At 40.2% G+C, this 15,986-nt stretch overlaps 1 protein-coding gene across 1 annotated transcript in view; it reads right to left on the bottom strand.

Annotated features, from left to right (window-relative positions):
- The window catches only part of LOC144971137 (uncharacterized), a 122,232-nt gene extending 112,290 nt beyond the window's left edge, over positions 1–9,942 (bottom strand). The window contains exon 1 of the mRNA XM_078911577.1: positions 9,456–9,942. The gene's annotated coding sequence lies outside the window, so the exon portion shown is untranslated. The remainder of the gene's footprint in view (positions 1–9,455) is intronic.
- Between the last annotated feature and the right edge of the window lie 6,044 nt (positions 9,943–15,986).

The following is a 15,986-nucleotide window of genomic DNA, read 5'->3' as shown; positions in this document are numbered from 1 at the left end:
TTATTATTATTATTATTATTATTATTATTATTATTATTATTATTATTATTATTATTATCATTATTATTATCATCATTATTATGATTATCATCATATTACTATTATTATTATTATCATTATTATTATCATTATCATTATAATTACTATTATTATTATCATCATCAATATTATTAATATTATTATAATATGTATATGTGATATCATATGTGTATATTATACAAGATATCTGTTGGGTTCTGGTGCTTCTTGGTATTGCATTTTTAACCTTTTTTCAATGGAGTGTAAAAGAGAATGTATTTATCACAGAAATCTATTATTGAGGTTTGCCATTAACTCCACAGAGAGCACTATGACGGTGACTACTGTCAGGCAAATAATTATTGTTACGGCTTCTTGTTCTCTAAGATTGCACAAGATCACATTTTACAGGCTCTTAACAAAACATTAGGTCACAATGGTAAAGTGTTCGTTAAATGAGCTACGTCCTTGTGTGTAAGAATGTAATTATTTACACAGAAATCAATGAACTGAAACGAATGTCAATCAAGTTTCTTTCATAGCAAGAGAGAGAGAGAGAGAGAGAGAGAGAGAGAGAGAGAGAGAGAGAGAGAGAGAGAGAGGAGAACATGTGTGTGCGTATGTGAAAACGAGAGAGTACGTGTGTGCGTATGTGAAAGAGAAAGGGTGGGGGGGGGGGGGGGGGGGGGAGTATGAGAGAAAGAGAGTGAGAAGGAGAGAGGGACAGAGAGATAGAAAGATTGTGTATTCTTATGTGTTTATGTGTGTCTGTGTGTGTGTGTGTGTGTGAGAGAGAGAGAGAGAGAGAGAGAGAGTTTGTGTGTGGTTTTATAGAACACGTCGTGTCCCCGTCCATTGTCAACCGTCAACCCATTCATAGATTGAGGTCCTCCTCGGACAGGCTTGACTACCGCCGTTATCTGTCTAATCAATCAAGGCCAGGGCCAGAGAGGTCGATTGAAGAAGAGAGGAGAGATAGAGGTGACAAGACGAGCTGTAGTATTATAATGCTAACGAAAATGGGAAGGCAACAATACAAACAAAAGACATTTCGAGCGCAAGAAAACCATAAACAGCTGAAAACATATACAAAAAAATTGAAGTGAGAATTGTAGCTATAATGTTAATGATGACGATAAATACATAATAATAATAATAATATAATATATATATATATATATATATATATATATATATATATATATATATATATATATATATATATATATATATATATATATATATATATATATATATATATATATATATATATTATATATATATATATATATATACATATAACATTTAACCGATAATTCCTAGTTGCGTGCAGCGTGACGGTGCTTACTTTCACAATCTAAACGGCGGGCAGAAAAAGGAAATCGATCAGCCCTGAACAAACAAACTGTGCGGGCGTACCTATTACTCACGATGGAACTTCCCCGTGGTTACAAGACTATTGAAAATTATTCAGTCTTTAAACCAATGATTGGAAAATAGCGTGTGCCGCGAGTGTGCATTACGAAAAGCAGAAAAAAAAAGAAGGAAAAAAATCGATAATCAGAGACTACACAAATAAAACTGCAGCAGTGACAGAAAAGGTTACATGACGAGATTCGCGTAGATAGGGCAGAGAGGGGATGGTAGAGAGAGAGAGAGAGAGAGAGAGGGGGGGGGGGGGGGGGGGGGGGGAGAGAGAGGGGCTAGGAAAAGAATTGGACGAAGAATGAGAGGAAAACATGGGAGGGTTATAATATAAAAGAAAGAGAAAAAAAAATCATAATCAAATATAGTCGGAGTTATTTAATGTTAACATTTTTCCTGCCGAACTCTGACAAAATACGTTGGTTTTTTTTTCATTTAGATTAGTATTGTCAGAGTATAAACTGGCATAATATATTTTTAAAAATAAATAAATAAATGAAAACCATATGATGCACAATCCTCGATTTATAAATAGTGTTGTAAAATTATAAAATTATCATCATCATCATTGCCTTTTTCACCCTGGGTCAGGGTATAGGCCACAGACAAACAGTTTCCATCCTTCTCTATCCTGAGCCAACTTTTTTATCTCATTCCAGGTCTTACCACTTCTCTGTATATCAGCTTCTTTAATTCTTCTCCATGTTCCTCGTGGCCTTCCCTTGATCTTCTGCCCTGAGGGTTCCAGTCCAATACTTTCTTTGTTATAGTTGAGTCATTCTTTCTAAGCGTGTGTCCAATCCACCTCCATCGTCTTCTTCCTATATCCTCTCCTACTGGTTTCTGCTGTGTTCTTTTCCATACTTCTTCATTTTTTATTCTATCCATCCATTTTATTCTGAGTAGCTTACGCATGCACCTGTTTACAAAAATCTGTACCCTCCTTATACATGCCTGTGATGCGTTCCAAGTTTCACATCCATACAGTAGGACAGACTTCACGTTTGAGTTGAAAAGTCTTAGCTTTAGTTGAAGGGAGATATCTTTAGTTCTCCAAACTCTGTTCAAAGATGTGAATGCAGCCTGTGCCTTTCCTATTCGTGCTTTCACCTCTGCTTCCGTGCCTCCATCCTTGTCAATTATACTTCCGAGATAGCAGAAAGTGTCTATATCTTCGAGTTCCTGATCTTTTACTTTGATCTGCTCCCTTTGACGCGTACCTATCCTCAAGACCTTTGACTTTGCAGGGTGTATTCTTAGACCAATTGATTCCGAGAGGCTGTTTATAATTGTGGTTTTTGTTTGCATCTGGTCCTGGGTGTGGGACAAAAGAGCCAGATCATCTGCAAAATCCAGATCATCCAACTGTGTCCAGGGGGTCCACTGTATCCCATTTCTTCTCCCTTTGGAGGTTTCCTTCATTAGCCAATCAATGGCAAGGATGAACAGGAATGGAGAGAGCAAGCATCCCTGCTTGACACCAGTCTTAATTTCAAAGCTGTCAGTCAGCTGATCTTCATGTACAACCCTGCAACTTGATCCTTCATACATTTCCTTAATGAGGTTTACTATCTTTTCAGGGAGTCCATAATGTGCCAGAATTTTCCACAATGTTGCTCTGTCAATACTGTCGAAAGCCTTCTCGTAATCCAGAAAGTTGACAATAAGAGGAGAGTTCCATTCTATAGACTGTTCCACTATGACTCGCAGAGAGGCAATCTGGTCGGTGGTTGAACGGTTTTTCCGAAAACCTGCCTGTTCGTCCCGCAGTTTAGCATCTGTTGCATTCTTAATTCTCTCTAAAATAATACGGTTGAAAACCTTTCCTGGGATAGAAAGAAGAGTGATGCCTCGATAATTATTACAATTACTGAGGTCCCCTTTCTTTGGAAGCTTGATAAGATGTCCTTCCTTCCAATCCTTTGGGAATATCCCGTCATTCCAGATTCTCTCAAATAGTGGGTGCAGGGCCTCAGCATTTCTTTCCGCATCAACTTTTAGAGCCTCCGGTGGAATCTGGTCTGGTCCAGCAGCTTTCCCCTTTTCATCTTGTTAATGGCACCCACAATCTCTGCTATCGATGGTGGATCACAGCTAATTGGTAGCTCATTCCTTGCAGGCAAAATTTCTGGCTGGTTGTCTGGTGGTGGTCTGTTCAGAAGGCAGTTGAAATGTTCCCTCCATCGTTCAGATTGAGCCTCTTTTCCAAAAATAGTTTTCCCATCTTTGTCTTTGACTGGTACCTCTGGTTTCCCATATTTTCCAGCAAGTGTCTTGGTAGTTTGATAAAGGATCCTCATGTGTCCTCCAGTCGCTGCTGCTTCTGCTTTCTCTGCAAGTCTGTTCATGAATGCTTCCTTGTCTTTCTTCACAGATCTTTTGACTTCCTTAGCTATGGCTCGATACTGCTCTTGTGCATCCAGTCTTGAAGCCCTTGTTCGGCTTGCATTCACTTGTTCCTTCCTTGTTCTCCTCTTTTCAATAAGGTCCAAGGTGGTTGGACTTATCCATTCTTTATGTTCCGATTTCTTTACCCCCAATACCTCGTGGCAAGTTGTTATGTAAACTTCCTTGATCTTTGCCCAATGTGACTCTACATCTATGTCCTCCTCGAGCTCAGTAAGAGGTTGGAATCTATTACTCAATTGTAGTTTGAATTCCTCATTCTTTTCCCCATCAAGTGCATTCACCTCGAATTTTCTTCTTGTATGTGATCTGGCCCCGTGTTTTCTGAGTCGGAGCTTAAGCTTTGCCAATAGCAGATGGTGGTCTGATCCAACATCTGCCCCTCTCCGTACTGTCACATCTTCCAATGAACGTCTGAATCTACGAGAGATACAAAAATGATCAATCTGATTCTCTGTCACACCATCTGGTGAGACCCAAGTTGCTTTGTGGATCCTCTTATGGGGGAACACTGATCCTCCAATCACCAAACTGTTGAATGCACAGAAATTTGCAAATCTCTCACCATTATCATTCATTTCTCCCATGCCATGACGTCCCATGATACCTTCATAGCCTACGTTATCCTGTCCCACTTTTGCATTAGCATCTCCCATCAATATGTTGATGTCTTTCCTTGGCAACTTGTCAATGACTTGTTGTAGCAGACCATAAAATGTATCTTTGTCCTCATCTGTTGCATCATTTGTTGGGGCATAGATCTGTACAATGTTCATGCTGATCTTCTTACTCCGTGTTGTAAAGGACGCCATGATGATCCTTTCTCCGCATTGTTCCCATCCTCTCAGTGACTTCTGGGCAAACTTGCTTAGAATTATTCCTACTCCCTGTGTATGAATCCCGTCCCCTCTCCCTGAATATAAAATCTTCTCCCCAGACTTGAGGTGTTTCTGTCCGGATTGTATCCAGTGGGTTTCGCTTACTCCAAGTATATGCAGCCTGTATCTTCTCATCTCAGTCACAACTTGAGAGCTTTTTCCTGCTTCATACATGGTGCGAACGTTCCACGACGCAATTCGAAGCTGCTTGTTTGGCGAAGACGTCATCGGGTCAGCAGAGTCCTTTCGGCTTTGTCTGTTGTCCTTCATAAATTCTGTAATTCCAGAAACTCTTCGGTCGCCCAAGCTAAAAAAAGGATTTGGTTTGTCTGTCTGTGTTTCTGTAACGGTTTGAGTTTAACGGAAAGGGGTGTTAACCCTTTGCCAACCCCAACCTGGAGGACCAGGTGACTCAAAGATGGGGGAATCACACACCCTTAGTCGCCTTTTACGACACGCTGGCTTGGCGTTGGGCTATTCTTGACCCTCTCAGTTGAGGGACCCCGGACACCACACGGGGGTATAAAATTATAATGAAAAGTAAATAAATAGTACACGAAACCATCTCACCTGCATGCGATGCATCAATCTTGTCATACGTCTAGACTACATGTATTTCCGTGAGACCAGAAGACAGAAAACAGATAACATCTACGTAAAATATTTTTTTTCTCCACTGGATGGAAGCCATGGAATGAAGGTGAGTCACCCGTAACACCAAATCTGCCATCATATCGGCAAACCACAATTTTAAAATTCAGCCAAACAACGTTTACCTCATAAAATTATGATATCGATAGATTAATAAGACCCCCCCCCCCCCCCTTGTCAAAAATTCTAAGTCACGTGACTTTGTATGAGACTGTATACAAGTTAGGGGGTGGGGTGTCCTCTTTATCGACCAACATTATATAAAGTATGTTTTATTGCCAAAAGAAAAGAGAGAGAGAAAAATGTGTTTTGTCAATGTACTCCAGAAATCTCGCGAGGTGTCTTTTCTAACTCGCTGACAGGTGGGTTTGGATCAACTCACTCACACGTTCACTTGGTTTTAGAGAGTCTATGGATACCGAAGCACTGGCATTTTCCTTCTCCCAATCCTACCGGTTCTCCTGTCGATAGGTAAGGGGGGGGGGGGGGGGGGGGGCTGATCTTGTAAGGTTTCGATCACTGACAAGGTTGAAGATCATAAAATCCCCAATATTCATTTTTTTTTTAAAATAAAAAAGACAGGCGTGCGAGTGTGGAAGTGGGTAGTTGTGATGTATAGGTGGGGTGGGGGGGGGGGGGGGGGGGGGGGGAGACGAAGGACGGGAAGGGGTGATGGTTGAGAGGGTGAGTTGAGGTAGAAATTGGAAAATGGAGAGGGGAAAGGCTTGATATGAGGTGCGGTGCCAATGTATTGATGATGTTGCTTTTTCTTTCATGGAAGGTAGTTGAAATAGCAATAATTAAAGGTTGGCTTTGCGGTAGTGAAAATGGGACAAAAAAGGGGAAATTTGAAATAATAATTGTAAAAAAAATAAAAAATACGCCGGTTATGAGATGGGTGAAGATAGGAAGATGAATGAGACGGGTAAAGGAGATAAACAGAAGTTAGAATGATGAGGGTTTCGATATGAAGAGGAGGAGGAGATGGAGGAGGAGGAAGAGGGGATTTAAGAAAAGGAAGAAAGAGGAAGGGAAGAAGAAAGAATGTCAACGCATTAAGAACTGAAGAAGAGAACCAGGAAGCAGATGACATTAGCTAACATAGCATCGTGTTTCTACCACAACAATACATATTGAAATATAACAAACGTCGTTACACGATACAAAATACGAGAACCGTTGTGTTTCTTTCTGGGTTATTTATCACCCAGCCCTTCGCATCAGGATATCTCTCTCTCTCTCTCTCTCTCCCTCTCTCTCTCTCTCTCTCTCTCTCTCTCTCTCTCTCTCCCTCCCCCTCTCTCTCTCTCTCTCTCTCTCTCTCTCTCTCTCTCTCTCTCTCTCTCTCTCTCAAACCATCAATTTCCAACAGATGTCAAAGTTCGCTCCTACTCATCAGTTAAAAGACGCATGATACAATATATTCGTCATATCTTTGAAGTGAATTTGACATTCAGTGAAGCTAGCTAGTCAAAAACGGCTGGTTCGAGTTATCAACAACTCCCTTATTCGTCTATTTTTATCATTGACGAAGACTAGTGAAGATATGCGATGATTTCTTATCATCATCTGTGATCCCAAAATTTTCATTCATGAAATCTCACGGTGATAAATTGCAGGTGGTAAACAGCTCTCATGCATAAACTTAGTGACAGCTTAGATTAGTAGTGTATGGAATATAACAATCGGGAGTGCTGAATTCACTTATGTATGTCAGGTTTTTTGACCATTCTTACGAAGAACCCCAAAAAGATTTGGTAACTTTAGCCCTAGCCCATGAAAACATAAGCAATGATGCCACGATTTTAGTGGTATAAAAAAAAAAAGAAAGAAAGAAAAAAAGAAAACAAAATCATTATCCTGCTTACATCCTGAGATAGATTTCACCAACTGCCTTGATAGCGTTTTTAAAAAACCAAACAGCAGTTGTCTTGTAACTGATTGCATTAATCATTGAATTTGCCCACTGGACTGATTTGCCACCTGCTTTGTCCACACCAGTTGGTCTGGCAAACAAAACCCACGTATTCTCAATTGTGCACGCAATTTAAGTTAAATGAAATGGTAATAAGATGGCATCCAATGAAGTTGACGTCACTCAAGTCTTTGTTATTGTTTTTTGCCATCCACGTCTATGAGTAATTTTCACTAAACTGTATTAACCAGACAACAAAAGTTCATGGTTACACATAGTTTTGTGTGTTGGTCTGATAACCTTACTTACGCATACTATCTGTAGTCTGGTTAATACAGTTTAGTGAGAATGACTCACAAACATAGATGGCCAAAAAAAAAAACAATAACAAAGACCTGAGTGATGTCAACTTCGTTCTATCTATAAGATAGTATGCGCTTGGCTAAGAAGCTCACAACATTGCTATCCGGAAGTATAACGGGCCAACACACAAAACTCTGTGTAACCATGAATGGTTATAGTCTAGTTAATACATTTTATGGATGACAAAAAGCAATAACAAAGACCTGAGTGACGTCAACTTCATACTATCTATAGCAAAGGCAACGTGCACTGATTAGAAGAAACGAAGTTGACGTCACTCTGCTTTTTGTTATTAATGTTAGACAACCTTTCACTAAATGAACCAGACTTTAAAAGTTAAAGTTTACATACAGTGATGAGTGTTGGTATGTTTAAATTAGCTGGCGGACATTATGAGTATTTTACCTAAATGCATAACATAAATACGGGTTGATTTTTAAAACAATATATTCTTTACGAACATAATATAGATAGTATGCGCTTGGCTAAGAAGCTCATAACATTGCCATCCGGAAGTATAACGGACCAAACCACAAAACTATGTGTATTCATGAACGTTTATAGTCGGGTTAATACAGTTCAGTGAGCATGACTCATAAACGTGGATGGCAAAAAACAATAACAAAGACCTGAGTGACGTCATCTTCGAACTATTTATATTTATGTGTGTTCTGGTTTGTTGTTTGGAACGGTGTTATTGTGAACTGTTTTCCTGTTGTGAAGCACTGCGGGTTCGTGAGTGCTGTGTTATTTCTTTTTGTGTGTTTGTGTCATCGTAACTGGCTATAACAGCAAAAGCACGCATTCAATCTTCCTTTTTTGCTCACGTGAATTGTGAATATTGACTATCATTTCTCCCTCTCCTACGGAATGATACTAATTTCTATATGGACATGCCCATCGTATGTCTTTGGAGATTCCCACTTAGCCTTAGATTAGGTGATGACGTCCATTTAGATTTCTAAATGGAGAACCCCACTTCGGCGGGGATTTTATTATTTTAAAACCTATTCACGTAGTAGTAGGAGTAGTAGTTGTAGTAGTAGTAGTAGTAGTAGTAATATAATCTTTATTGTGCCAAAAAAAAGAAATGGCAATTTGTCATTTGGTTTACAGTGTTTGAAACTTAAAATACAATACACTAATAGATAGATATTCTAGACAAAAATTAAAATAATAATATGTAAACATCAAAATGATAAATGATATAAACATCAAAATGAAAATGTCCGTTTCATAACATTTTCGAATACATACTCTCTTACCCACACGTCTCCACACACACACACACACACACACACACACACACACACACACACACGGGAGCATAAAAGCTTGGAAAGTTGTTGTGGTATAATAGATATATTGATGTTTTTTTTTTATTTTTCACTTACGCTTTTTTACACGTTTTCTATAGTTCCAATGAGTTTCTCACGCACGCAAGTAGTAGTAGTGGTAGTAGTAGTAGTAGTAGTAGTAGTAGTAGTAGTAGTGGTAGTAGTGGTGGTGATGGTAGCAGTAGCAACAGCAGTAATATCAGCGAATATGGAAGAAGGGAGGTTGAAGTTGAGAAGGAGAAATATTATGATGGTACTGATCGTGGTAGGTGGTTTCATTGTAATGAAAGTGAATGGAAATAATTTTAGGTTTTGGATTTTATTCTTCGGTGTATACCAAAAACTTGGTTGATGGCTGTAATTTATATTACGTAACTGCCTTGTGGTATGGGAGGGGATGAGAGTTTTACTTTCTGTTTCTACTTGATAGAGGATTTCGGTTGACTTGGCGTAATGTCTTACCTTGTTAATGAAGCGGGGGCAGGGAAGGCTAAGAAGATGTTTGTGTAATCCTCAGTATAAGTCGAAACGAATCCTAGTTCACAAGGTATTACAAGGACGTTGGTTGACACGTTATGACTGAATGAGAATGAGTGTAGAGTATGCGTCCTCCCTATTCTTAGGTCTTTGTCCGAAAACACTGCAAAACGAAGTGAGCAAAGTAAAAGCAGTAAACTATCACTATCAGTATCACGAGGTTGTTTGCACAGCAGAATTCACGAATAAAATCTAGGTCTACAGGGAAAACAAAAAACTATTTAACAGGATTATATCTTGAAATTAAAACAAACAACCATTGCTTTTTTTTCAGATTAAACTTGAAACACAATAAAACAACCGGCACCGACAGAAACAGCTCTGGAACTAAGAACCAAGAACTAAGAACTGGAAAACCGAAAACATCCGCTGCTGCTGAGTTCGGAGATTCTGTTGTGTGTTGTGATGTTATGAGTGTTCACACACCGCACACCAGCCAACACACTCTTCAGCTTTGTTCGCCGCCGACACCACTGAGAGTCACCCAATTGCCGACCCCAGTCTCGTGAACTGAGGATCTAGACGAGTGAGGGGTGATGATGTGGGGCATGCGAAGATAGTTGTCTGAATAGAGAGAGAGAGAGAGAGAGAGAGAGAGAGAGAGAGAGAGCATGCAGTTTTGTTTGTCGTTTTTTTTTGTTGTTTGTTTTTGTTTTTGCCACAGATAAGTCGTTGACAGTTAACAGGTTTTTGTTAAAATAATAATAATAAAGATATATTATTATTATTATTATTATTATTATTATTATTATTATTATTATTATTATTATTATTATTATTATTATTATTATTATTATTAATAGGTACATTCCATATTACGTGGATCACGATCCTGAGCTACCTTTCCTCAAACAAAATCTCATAGGAAAATAAATTGGCATAGTGCAACGTTCACATTATTTTCAGGTCTGATAACTGAACGTCATTATTGGCTCGATTTAACCAAAAATGATCGTTAATTTCACATTGCTTGTAATGGAGAATATTTTGCGTTGGTTTGAGAGTATTTCCTTTACAACAATGAGCCCATAATAATTTGGACTATGTTGCTTCCATCGAAATATCGTTGGTTGCTTCCTACTGCTGTACTGCAATAGATTGCTCATTTTCCGATCAGATGCTTATTGAGGCGGGGACCTCGTGTTTCACCAGGATCAAACTGGCTATGCGAATTGAACCTGGGACTCTGGTGAGCACCTGCGGGGATTGAACCAGGGACCATTTAAAATGGACAGCCGTGGAGATTATATACACAGGACACCAGATATGGACACCGGCGGGGAATGAACCCGGGACCATGGGCGGTGGACACCAGTGCGGTGTGAACACATGGTTATGGCTATGGATTCCAGTGGGGGAGTGAACCCAGGGCTTTAAGAGATGGACACCAATGTGGAGTGAACATAGGCCTACCAGATATGGATACCAGTGGGGGGTAAACCCAGGGACCATGGAAGGTGGACGCCAATGGAAAGTGAACCTTGGGCTATGGTAAATGGACACCAGTTGGGAATGAACTCCGAACTTTAGGAGACAGACACCAGTGGGGAGTGAACCCGGGATGATGGGAGGTGGACACCACTGGAGAGTGATCCGCGACTACAGGATATGGACTGCAATGGGGAATTAACCTTGGGCTATGGGAGGTGGACGACAATGGGGAGTGACCGGGTAATGAGATGTGGACACCAATGGGAAGTGTCCCCGGGGCTATAGAAGGGTGGACACCAGGGGGGAGTGAATCAGGACCAATGACAAATCACTGGGGAGTGAACACAGGAATATTGGAGGTAGACACCAGTGGGGATTGAACCCGGGACTATGGGAGGTGGATATCAATGAGAATTGAACCTGGGGCAATAGGAGGAGGATTAAACCCGGTCCTATGAGAAACCACTGGGAGTGAACACGGCAGTATTGGAGGTGGACATCAGTGGAGATTGAACCCGAGACTATGGGAGGTGGACCCCACTGGAGAGTTAACCTGGGTCTATAGAAGGTGGACTCCAATGGGAATTGTACTCGACGATTTGAGACTTGGACACCAATAGGGAGTAAAAGAGGAACCACGGGATATGAACACTACCAGTGGGGAGTGAACCTGGGACTATTGAAGTTGGATACCAGTGGGGAGTGAACATGGTACAAAGGGATATCGACACCAGTCGGAGTGAACCCGGGACTTTGGGAGGTAGACACCAGTGGGGGAGTGAGCCCTGGACTATAAGAGATGGATACCACTGGGGATTGAACCTGTGTCTATGAAAGGTGATCACCTGTGAGGAATGAACCCAGGACCATGGGAGGTGGACACCAGTGCGGATTATACCCAGAGCAATGAGAGGTGGGCACCACTGGCGATTGAACCCGGGTCCATGGACAGTGGACACCAGTGAGGAGTGAACCCGGGACTATGGGAGTGAACACCAGTGGGGAGTGAACCCGGGGCTATAGGGGGTGGATACCAGTGGGGAGTGAACCAGGGTCTATGAAAGGTGGATACCAATGGGGAGTGAACCCGGGACTATGGGATGTGGACTCCAATGGGAATTGAACACTGGGCTATGGGAGGACACCAGTGGGGATTGAACCCGGGACTATGATAGTGAACATGGCACTATTTAAGGTAGACACCAGTGGGGATTGAACCCGTGTCTGTGGAAGGTCGATACCAATGGGGAGTGAACCCAGGGCTATTGGAGGAGGACACCAGTGGGGAATGAACCCGGGACTATGGGAGGTGGACACTTGTTGGAAGTGAATCGGGGGCTTGGGAAGTGGACACCAGTGGGGAGTGAACCCGGAGTTATGAGAGGTGGACACGACTGCGAATGAACCCAGGACCATGGGAGGTAGACACCAGTGCGGAGTGAACCAAGGGCCATGATACGGATACCAGTGACGAGTGAGCCCAAGGCTATGAGATGGACACCAGTGAGGAGTGAACCGGGGACAATGGAAAGTAGACACCAGTGAATAAGGCATTGCAATGGCATAGTGGATAAGGCATTGCAATGTCATAGTGGATAAGGCATTGTGATGACAGTGAATAAGGCATTGGGATGGCATAGTGGATAAGGCATTGTGATGACAGTGAATAAGGCATTGGGATGGCATAGTGGATAAGGCATTGTGATGACAGTGAATAAGGCATTGCGATGGTATAGGGGATGAGGCATTGAGAGGGCATGGCGAATAAGGTATTGCATTTCCAAAAGAGGATCGAATCCCGTTTCGAGTCTCCCTGCCGATATCTCGTTTCCTTTTACTTGAGCAAGAAACTTAGCCCAAATTGCTCACTTTGAGGCGATGCCTTGAGACTGACGTCTGAGTTCTTTCGGGGTTTGTTTGTTTTAACTTAAGATAGACCTTTTAAAAAAAATTGTTTAAGGATGAATAATGGATAATACGAATGGGACCAATCAACCCATAATTTAAATGAATCGGAATTAATCGTAATCGTCAAACATTGGCCTTTCGTGGTCATTGAATAAAAGACTATTTATTTCTGTTTGTCGATTGGGGCGGGTCAAAGAGTCCTTGGTCACCTCGATCTAGACTGAACATACTTGGCAATCTCGTGTTACTTAGTACGCCTCGTTATGGATCAAAGTGTATGTTATGTACCTGGAGCATTGCCAGATTCAAATGCTGGTATGCTATGCCCTTAAGTAAAATGCTTATCGGTTCCGCCCTTCAAGCATTACAAGACCATGTGTAATTTTTAAACTTTAAGGTTTATAGTCCCAGGTTTGAGAGTTTGTTTTTTTTTTCCAAGATGAGGGTCATTTAAATCGATCGATATTTGAAGGACGAGTTTTCTGACCAAATGTTAAAATATGGTTTTTTTTTTCAGAGTACGTTACTGTAGCTTGACTTTCCAACAAGTTGAGGCCTGGTTAAGATTCGGCCACCGTAGTTAGAGCAGAGGTTTAAGTTGAGACGTATAATTTTTAAAGAATATTTATACGTAATCTAAACGTTTTTACTTGCCGTGTATGTATTGTTTTAGGTGGGGCGTAGAGGCTAGGTGTAGTCACCCCTTTCTATAAACATGCAATATCATTTTAGGATCTTATAACAACATTCTTGCGATGTCATCAAGACGAGGCGCATAATTTGAATAATAAATTTGACAATCCCTTTCAATTTCTCTGAAATCTGATGCAATTGGGATTAAGAAAAGTTTCTTCCTATTACAGGATATATCTATACGACATGCCGCTTGATTTTGCCGAGTTGTTAGTTTGTTTAATGAAAACCTTTATTATGTTTGTATGCTTGAATGTAAAATATATTATCATGGTTATCTATAGCTACATTTCTGTCTCCATAACCCTATAGAGGAAACGAAATTGACGTTACTCAGCTTTTAGTTAGCGTTTTTAGACAGCCATTTTGTTGACTGCTTCCCACTAAATTATATCAGACTATAAACGTTCAAGGTAAAGTTACACATAGTTTTGAGTGATGGTAGTTATATCTGGCTGGTGGATTTGTGAGTATTATACCTAAACGCATAGCATCAATCAAGCTCGTTAATGCGGGGGGTTTTTTTTTTCTACCGATACTATTTTGTAGCTTTGGTGGCAAAAAAAAAATCAACAATAAAACTGCATATTAAACTGGAATTGTGATTTCACTCCCGTAACTAAGCATTAACCAATCAGAATATTTCCTACAATTTACCCCTTTACGTCCCTTTGACCTTTTAATTCCTATATGAAAAGGCGTCGCCTGAGATACCCTCAGTTCGTTACAAACACACAAATAGGTCAGGCCCGGGCCCAGTTAGTATTTCTCACAATATTTTGACACACTGATAGACGGCCTTCGGTTCACGGTAGGCGGGTGATTTCAGGGCCAAAATATACTTTATTTTAAATTTTCGAGTAAAAAATAAACTTTATTCGACTAGTTTTTATACAATACGATAACACGTAATTTTCAAAAGTGTATGCACTGTAGGTTGATTGAAGAACTGAAGGATCCTGGGCGGGGTTCCTGACCTCCCACAGTGGCACTTACTGTGTCTTCTATCCCTCTATATCTGATTTCCAATATGCTAATTTCTGTCTTTGTCTGAGAATGAGATTATTTGGTTTTGTCCTGACCCTGCGAGGGAATCAGTCAAATGTATAGTTAGAGATTTGGGGGATGATATTTTTGTTTTGTAAAGCATCTCTCAGTTATGCACTGTATTATGTTTTGTTTACATTTTATATATGATTTTTAAACATTTGAGTATGTTCCTCTTAGTGGAGACCTGTGCTTGTGACAGGATGAGTAATTTAGGTGATTTCAAACTAAGTATACTGATTGTGTGGTCTTGGAATCTACATTTGTTCCCTATTTGAACCAATTCTACTTTGTCTTACTTTTCTTGGGTTCTTTGATTGTAATTCTAGAACTTTTGACTATCCCATTTTCTTCCTTTTTACTGGCGCTGATTTGACCGAAATGTGTTACAAGCGCTGTAAAACCTTAAAAAAAAAACAACAACAAACACACCACAAAACAAAAAAAAAAAGCAAATGAAGGCTCATACTATAACACTCTAGTTAAAATGCATTCATGTCAATAGCTTGACAGGCATAGCAACAAGCTGTCACATTGGAACCATCAATTTGTGAAATAATCCACTCGGGAGAAGGAAGGGGGGAAGGCGGGGGGAAGGGGGGGGGGGGGTGAGCAGGGAAATGCATCGGGACTATCGATGGTGGATTGATTGATTGATTGATTTGTTTATTGATAATGGCATTGCCATATTCGACCCAAGATTTTTTACCACCTCATCGATAATTATACTATCTGTTACTGCCTAATGTAAATGTAATGTGTGTACCGTATCTGCATGTTGATTGTTCTTGTTTGTTTGTTCGTTTGTTTTTGTTTTTGTTTTTAGTAATGCGGGTATACAAGTAACATTTAAAGAAGTATTATCACAAGAAGAAGCTGAGCTCGACATGTTTACAAATTCAAAAGGAGCAGCAATCCCAATCAGAAGTTTTTTTAAGATCACAAAGATAAATTACGCATATCTAATTCTTTATAATCCAGATACAGTGATAACACTATATAAAACTGAATAGGTCAAACTGACATGAACTGTATCATTATCAATGGGACGATTAGTTTTATCATTCAGTGGGAGCGGAGCAACACTTATTCATCCATTCATTCATTCATTCATTACCCCTCCCCCCCCCCCCCAACTGATTCGTTGAATATTCCATTCAGATAGTTAATATCATTATTATATCGGGTTACCATAAAATATGACAAATAAGGATAAAGCAGTTGGTGGTAATTGTGACACTGCAAGATTGTCGCAGCGTCATTGTATTTTATTATATAAATGACTATTATTTTGGTTAACCACAATTATGAATCAATGATTAGTTTAATTCACGCCCATGGGAATATTCGAAACATTCGCAAAATGATATGATATGG

The sequence above is a fragment of the Berghia stephanieae genome, chromosome 4 (genome assembly GCF_034508935.2).
Source record: "Berghia stephanieae isolate SIO BIC M18660-M18661 chromosome 4, UCSD_Bste_1.3, whole genome shotgun sequence".
Taxonomy (NCBI): Eukaryota; Metazoa; Mollusca; class Gastropoda; order Nudibranchia; family Aeolidiidae; genus Berghia; species Berghia stephanieae.
This window is presented reverse-complemented; position numbering and strand designations above follow the sequence as displayed.